The sequence below is a fragment of the Acomys russatus genome, chromosome 22 (genome assembly GCF_903995435.1).
Source record: "Acomys russatus chromosome 22, mAcoRus1.1, whole genome shotgun sequence".
NCBI lineage: Eukaryota > Metazoa > Chordata > Mammalia > Rodentia > Muridae > Acomys > Acomys russatus.
This window is the reverse complement of record NC_067158.1, coordinates 20,680,372-20,688,328: the sequence shown is the minus strand read 5'-3', so window position 1 is coordinate 20,688,328 and position 7,957 is coordinate 20,680,372. Positions and strand designations below refer to the sequence as shown.

The following is a 7,957-nucleotide window of genomic DNA, read 5'->3' as shown; positions in this document are numbered from 1 at the left end:
AAGGAAAAATTAATGAACCTACGAGTAGAATGTGAAAAAAGTTTGGGATATCACAAAAAGACTAAATCTATGCATCATGTGATTGAAAGAAGAATAATTTCATGAAAGAGGCATAGAAAATCTTTTCAATAAAATTACTGAAGAAAATTGGCCAAGTATAGAATATACTGGAAAAAATACTACAGACTAAAGAAAAAAACAAGCACACTCAAAAGTCTACAGAAGAAAAATAAGCAATACTAAGACACTTAAGCAAAGGAGGTGTGCACCATAACGTAAAAAATAAAATGGCAGGAATTATACATGCATTTCAATATAAACTCTAAATATTAATAGTCTAATTCTCCCCAACAAATACACAAACTAGCACTCTGGATATAAACAAGAACCAACTTTTTGCTGCTACCAAAACATGTGCATCACTTTCAAAGATATTTAGCACCTTGGGGTAGAAAGAATGGAAAAAGATATTCCAAACAAGAGAAACCAGGGACAGACAGGGATAGAACATTTAATATCTGATGGAACAGACTGCAAGGCATGGCTAACCAGAAGAGATAGATGAGGGTACTTTGAGCTTATTAAGAATAAAAACTTTCAAGAATAAATTATAATTCTAAACATATGCAATAAACCTAGGTGTGCACAGTTTCATAAGGCAAACACTACTAGATGTAGAGACACCGATTAACCCCAACTCAGTAATAGTGAGTGAGTCCAGTGCTCCACTCTCACCAGTGGGCATAACAGTAGACAGGCAAAGAGCAGAAAAACATAGAAGTTAATGGCATCATAATAAAATAAACGTAGCCAACATCTATGGAATTTTCCACCCAATCATTTCAGAATGCACACCTTTCTCATCAGCCTATGGAACTTTATTCAAAATACAGCACAAAACATGACACAAATCAACAAATATAGGAAGCTGAAATAATGTCTTAATCTTATATTACTGCAATGGAGTAAAAGTAGATATCGGCAGTAATAGAAACTAAAGCAAGCACACAAACTCTGGGAGATTAAATAGCACACTATTCAGTGATAAGTAAATCACTGAAAATGAATTAGAAAGGAAATAAAAAAATCCATAGCACAAGAGGAAAATGAAAACAAAACATTGCTAAATCTGGGTGATATAGTGGAGGCAGTCCTGGGAGAAAAGTTTGCAGCTCTGTGTTTTTACATCAGACAATCAGAGTACTCAAATAAGCAACTCAGTTATGTACCATAAGGTTTTGGGAAAACAGGAACAGAACAAAATAAACCTCACAACTGTAGGTGAAGAAGAAGAAGAAGAAGAAGAAGAAGAAGAAGAAGAAGAAGAAGAAGAAGAAGAAGAAGAAGAAGAAGAAGAAGAAGAAGAAAAAGAGCAGGATACAAACCAGTGAGATAGAAATTAAATGAAAACAAATTGGTTCTTTGAAAAGATAAATAAGATTGACAAACATTTACTCAAATCATACAAAAGAAAGAGAATATACACAAATTAATTAGATCAAATGTAGAGAGAGACATACATAACAGATACAACTGAAATTAAGAAAATCATTTATAGACCCACCCTCTATAAAAATCCATATTCCATTAAATTAGAAGAATCTTAAAAAATTTTAGATGGATTTAAGAAACATATTACCCTGGTGGCACTCAGAAGAAAGATAGCAGGCTACCAAGAAGAGACTTGTTACCCTATGAGCATATACAGGGGGAGGAGGTACCCCTCAGTCACAGTCATTGGGGAGGGGAGTAAGGGGAAAATGGGAGGGAGGGAGGAATGGGAGTATACAAGGGATGGGATAACAATTGAGATGTAATATGCATACATTAATAAAATATGTTAGAATTAAAAAAAAAGAAACATATTACCCAACAAAATTAATTCAGGATGAAATAAGTAATTTAAACATATCCATACAAGCAAGGAAGCTGAAATGGAAATTTGAAAAATTCTATAATTACAAAAAAATTCAGTACCTGAACAAATCACTGCAAAATTCTAACAGACTTTTAAAGAAGAGCTAGCACTAATCCTAAGCTATTCATAGAATAGAAAAGGAAGAAATGCTTCCAAAATCTTTTATGAAGCCTCTTATCCTGATATCAAAACCAGATAAAGGCGTAAAAGAAAAGAAAATTACAGACCAGCCTCCCTGATGACCACAGATGCAACAATTAGCAATAAAATACTTGCAAACTGAATCCAGGACCACATTTTCAAGTCGGCTTTGTTCCAGAAACATAGGGATGGCTTCATTCAAGTCTATCAATGTAATCCATCAATGACAAAATCCCAAACTCACTTCAATAGATGCAGAAAAGGCTTTTGGAAAAATCCAAGGTCTGTTCATGATGAAAAGCAAGTGGAGGCTAGGGATCAAGGGATCATGCCTCAACATAATGTGGATCGCATGTGACAAAAACCCACGAGCAACACCATGCTAAATGTAGGAAAGTTCAAGGTATCCTTAGCAAGACAGTGAGCAAGACACAAATGGCTACTCTAGCCTACTCTTATTCAACATAGTACTATTAATTGAAGTCTTAGCTATAATAATAATGGCCGAGAAGCCATAGAAAGCAATAGAAGCCAAAGAGAGCAATGGGGGGGGGGGGGGAGGAAAGGGAAAGTATTCTTTTTTTTTTTTTTTTCAGGTGATATGATTCTATATGTTAAGAGACCTCAAAGAGTCAACCAGGAACCTCTCATTGCTGCTAAACATGTTGTCGGGATACAAAATTAATATACAAAATTCTATGGTCTTTCTATACGCCAATGACAAATTAAAATCAGAGAAACGACCCCATTTACAGGTGCCACGCACTAAAAACACAAACAAAGCAAAGCAAAGCAAAGCAAAACAAAAGCCCCTAAGCCGTGGACATCCTGATGTGGAAGCGGTCTCGCGAGGTTTCCGCGGGAGTCCGTGGCCGTCAATGGAGGCTGGAGAAGAAATCATTATGTTCAGTGACAGAGCCACTGGTGGGGTCCTCACACTCCAGTGGACGGAGTTACCGTCGTGCCTACACAAGAACTCCTGCTTTAGTAAGTCACAAAGCAAAAGCAGAAACACATGAAAGTGGGATGGGGCCTTGGTAGAAAGAAAGTGGGGGATCAATGCGGGGCATGAACACGTAGCGTGGATAGGATGTATTGTGTGTGTTTGTGTGTGTGTGTGTGTGTGTGTGTGTGTGTGTGTGTGTGTGTGTGTGTGTGTGTGTGTGTGTGTGTGTGTGAAGTTTTGAATTAAAAAGGTATAACCAGGTTAAAGTGGTGAGGAGGTATAGTTTTTGTAGTTCGTGATTCCAGACACTGAAGTGATTGTGTTCAGGAGTGGCAATGAGTTACCCAATGAGACTGCCAAGATGGAAACTTCTGCCCCAGAACATGAATGTTGATACTGAGACTCTCCAAACTGCCTGCAGTGACCTTTGACCCTCCAGTCACCTCCTAAGGATTGACCCTACCTGTCTCACTTGGGGCCCTGGAACTACGCCAGTCAGTTTCTTGTACAACAGGCAATAATTTGTCCTAAGATTTTTACTGAAAATGGACTAAAATTGTAACAGATGATTGAAAAAAAATAGTCCTTAAATTATGAGCATAAAGAAATATAGTTGGTAATTAAGCGTAATTTAAATATATAGTCACAAGAACGAGCTTCAAGTATATTCCTGCCTGGGAAAATAATAGAAATAATTTTAGTTCTGTTCTTATAAAATATCACATTATTTGGAATGCTTATTTTATAACACCCGTCTTGAGAAGCATTTTTGCCTATATTTGGAATTTGAATATTTTTGAAAAGGGATAAAATGTGTTAATTTCTCCAGCTAGCTTGTTATAGATGCTTCAGAAATCCTGAATCAGTATTCTAAGAACAGCATGCTGAGTGAGCATCCTCAGCTGGGCAGCAGAACACCCAGAGGACTATAGTTCTGATTGAAGGAACCACAATGACGGAGCAAATGAGCACAAGTGAATGGCTTAAATATTGTTTGCAGTTTGCAAATTAGATCTACACAGGCAAGAAAGATGTTTCTATACTTTCCTTCTACAATTAAGCACAGTTTGTTAAAATATTTCCCACCAATAAGGGAATTGAGACTCTCAAACCTGAGTTCTGATTTTGGCAAAGTAAAGTTTCAAATAACCTTGATTCTGAGGCATACAATTCCAAATCAAAGCCATTTACAGTGGAACTTGGCAGACTGCAATCCAAAAATCAGGGTTCTTTAGAATTTCATCATCCCCGAATGTGAAAAACAAAATCCAAATGACTTTTCTTTTTCATTTGAAAACTTTTCTTTTAATTAAAAATGCATGTATGATTTTAGATGGCAAATGCATATGGGAAAAAAACTCTCATTAAAAGAGGAACTCTACCAGTGAGGGTCCTGGCCTGAGCAGATGGCAAACTTAAATTGGTAAATTGAAGCAAGTTTAATAGAGTTGTTATCAATATATAGGCATAAGATAGGCGGCTACAGGGCCTTGGAGTATCTTGAATGTGGTGAATGAAATGGAGGAGGCAACTGACAATTAGAATGTGAAAAAGTGAGCCATGCGAGAGTGCATCACCTTTGGAAGAGGTAGGTAGCCATGTGAGAAAGCATCACCTTGGGAGAGGTAGGTAGCCGGTTCATACAACTCCCAAAGGAAGAAGTCTGAGGAACAAATATCCAACCACACTCACTGTTTAGTCTCCTTCATTTCATCTGATTTTTTTTTCTTGATGCCTCCTGCTGTCTGAACTCAGCACTCTGGCCCTAACGGTATAGGCTTCAGTTCTTTACTGGTTGGTCCAATGTGGCACAGAACATCGGGGGTTCTGGAGAGCAACTGGAAGGAATTCATTCAGTAGAGCTTGAATTAATGCAGGTTAATATTGTCAACCTGTTGGAGTCTAGAGCCACTTGGAAGACAAACCACTGGGCATAGCTGTGAAGGTATTTCTAGAAAATTTTAACACAGCTTAGAAATTGTACCAGAAGAGCCTGGCATGGTGGTGTGCACCTTTAATCCCACTACTCATGAAGCAGAATCGGGTGGCTGGCTGAGTTAGAGTCCAGCCTAGTGTACAGAGTGTGTTCTAGGACAGCCAGAGCTACACAGAGAAACCTTGTCTCAACAACAAAACAAACAAGCAATGCAATTAGTCAATTTCTTTGTTCCTTCAAGCTTGAGCCTTGTACGTTATCCAGGTAAGCAATCTATGTTCTCAGGAAAGGACAAAAAAAATCCCAATAGCTATCGCTTCCTCACAGGGAGCTGTCTACAGGCATACCTCCATCATATCCTGATACATTATGCAGCAGTTACAATCAGCAGTCTTCAAATAATGAAGCAGAAATCTTAAAGAAAAAATAAGTAATATAAATAAGAATTCCTGTGGTCAGCCTCGATGCACAAAGCCTGTGTGATATTTTACTTTCTTTCACACTAATTTTTCTATTCTTTTTATGCAAAGACAGAACCTCATCTATGTTGGGTCCCTGCTGTGAGAACAGGTTCACTTTCACTATAATAGTGTAGTGATAACTCAATCATGATCAATTCCATCTGACCTTGTTGTTATCCCTTGTTGTTTGTGGGACAGATGATAGGAAGGGTTCAAAATCGCTGTGTTCCCTTATGAAATCATTATTTTCCTTTGGTATCAGACATCTGTATCCAACCAGGCTGAGATTATGAAGACCGGAAGCATATAGTCATTAACGATTCTGTTAATCACTACTTTTACTACTTCTCTGATGTAGAACATGACCATGGAGAAGATTGCACCCTATCTTAACAATTACCCCAGGGGTTTACTTCATACTGAAAATGTATCTACCCATATCAAGATGAGTCACTGACCTCTAATGATCATGATCTCTCCCCTATGCCCCCTGCAATGCTGATGACACAAGATGTTGGCTAGGCCATCTGGTTGTTGGCTAGTCATTCTTGAGCATGGTGGCAGCCTAGAGCCTGTGTTAAAGCCTTGGATTGATGTGATGCAGCCAATCATTCCTGGTGGGGGTGTAGATATGATGCCTGTGCCTTGCATGCCAGCAAACGAAAGTTTCAAGAAGTCAGGGGAGAAATTTACCTCTTACATTTTCTGCAGGGGTTATACTTGGTTCTGTTTTATTCTCTTGAAATTGATGGTAATGTGAGTTTTTCGTAGTCTTCCATCTGGCCTCACTTGCCATATAGATTCAACTCCACTGGCCAAGACCTTAACAAAGACATTTTCTCAGAAACTGAATACATCATAATTATTATGATATATTTCTATAAGTGGATGGAACACCCCGGGATAGATCTGCATTCCTATCAGTCCTATTGTAGGAAAAAGCCAGGTGATTGCCATAACTCACTACTTGGTTAGCATCAGATTACAGCCAGCCTCTGTACTTCTTGAAATTTCCCAGGCCTTTGTGTTTATTAAATGTTTATAGGCAATAGACACCCCTGAGATGTCTGTAGACAATTTATTATATATTCTGAATGAACATTTCAGGGTCCTTCTCCAAAATATGAAGTCCCATTCCCAGTTCTGGACCTGTAGATGTTGCCATCTCTTGCCTGTGTGTACTAGAATCATCTGTAAAGGTTGGAAATTCTTTGCTGTTGCCAACACTCCAGGCTGTAGTCTTAAAGAACCTGCTTAATCCTTAGTCCTAGAAGACCCATGACTTCAGGAGATGAGGAACACTTTTTCAACCCTTTACCGAGATGTTGCGGTTTCTATTTACAATCTCTTAGTTTTCTCTGGGACAGTTTCTTGACTTTATTGACAATGAAAATTTAGGTTGGTGTAGATGCACTATGGTTTCTGTAGAGACCGGCTGTCCTCTGCTGTTTGAGCAGCTGCTTGGCCCTTGCTCCACGGTAACCATGTGCGACCAGAAGGTGGTGATAAAAAATGCAGACATGTGGGAGGGGTTCAACAGTACTGGGTGGAGTGCGCAACTCAGGCGTTGGAGAAATACAACATAGAAAAGGATGTTGCGACCCATATCAAGGAGTTTGACAAGAAATACAGCCCCATCTGGCACCGCATTGTGGGACAAACTTCGGTAGTTATGTGACACGTGAAAGCAAACACTTCATCTACTTCTAACTGGGTCAGGTGGCCATTCTTCTGTTCAAACGTTGTTAAGCATGGACTGTGCTAAACACCCAGTGATCCATCCCAGTCCAAGGACTGCATCCTCACTTCCAAAAACCAGAGACTGAATCTTTAGCCTTGTTAAAGGAACACTGATTGAATCTATTGTTTTGTACAGGGCATCATCCTTGGTTTGAGTTTGTGCTTATAAAATAATTAATAAAATAGCTTACATTTGTATTTATTTTCTAGGTCATACTTCTTTACTGCATATTTCTCCCTTAGAACATTTCTTTAAAAATAAATCTGTTGGAGACGTAAAATAAATTAGGTTGTCTAAATGTGAGGTTTGTATGGTGTAGGCTACCTCCCTGCAACCTTGGCATCTACTCACTAGACAGTGAGAGTAACTTTTTGTCTCCAGATTCATATTGTCTGCAGTCACTGTCAAAAATCTCTTGGAGGGCAGCACTACTACCAGCTGAGAAACACTGCTTTGGAGCTTTAGATAACGCAATCTAGAGCCATAATCTTCCAATCCACATTATCATCAGACGGACTGATTGCCACAGTAATTGACATTGCACAATTTGCCCTATATTTCCCCTTCAGTCTCTCCCACTTAATTTGAATACTAATCAAGCTCCTTGCCTAGGTCCCTTCCCCCTGAAGGAAGGAAAGGATGCTTTCTCAAAATCCCATGTTGAGTTCTGCCTCCTAAAGCTATGTCGAGTACCAATTTCTCTATCATTTAATTTCACAGCAGGAAACAGATGTTGCACTATGCTGAAGCCATTCGACAACAGTTTAATCAAGGAGCCATTTACATAAATGAGGCCACAATATGGGAAAACCAA

At 38.7% G+C, this 7,957-nt stretch overlaps 1 pseudogene; it reads left to right on the top strand.

Moving 5' to 3' along the window:
- Window positions 1–6,886: 6,886 nt before the first annotated feature.
- LOC127205539 (dynein light chain 1, cytoplasmic-like) lies at window positions 6,887–7,151 on the top strand (annotated as a pseudogene).
- The last annotated feature ends 806 nt before the right edge of the window (window positions 7,152–7,957 follow it).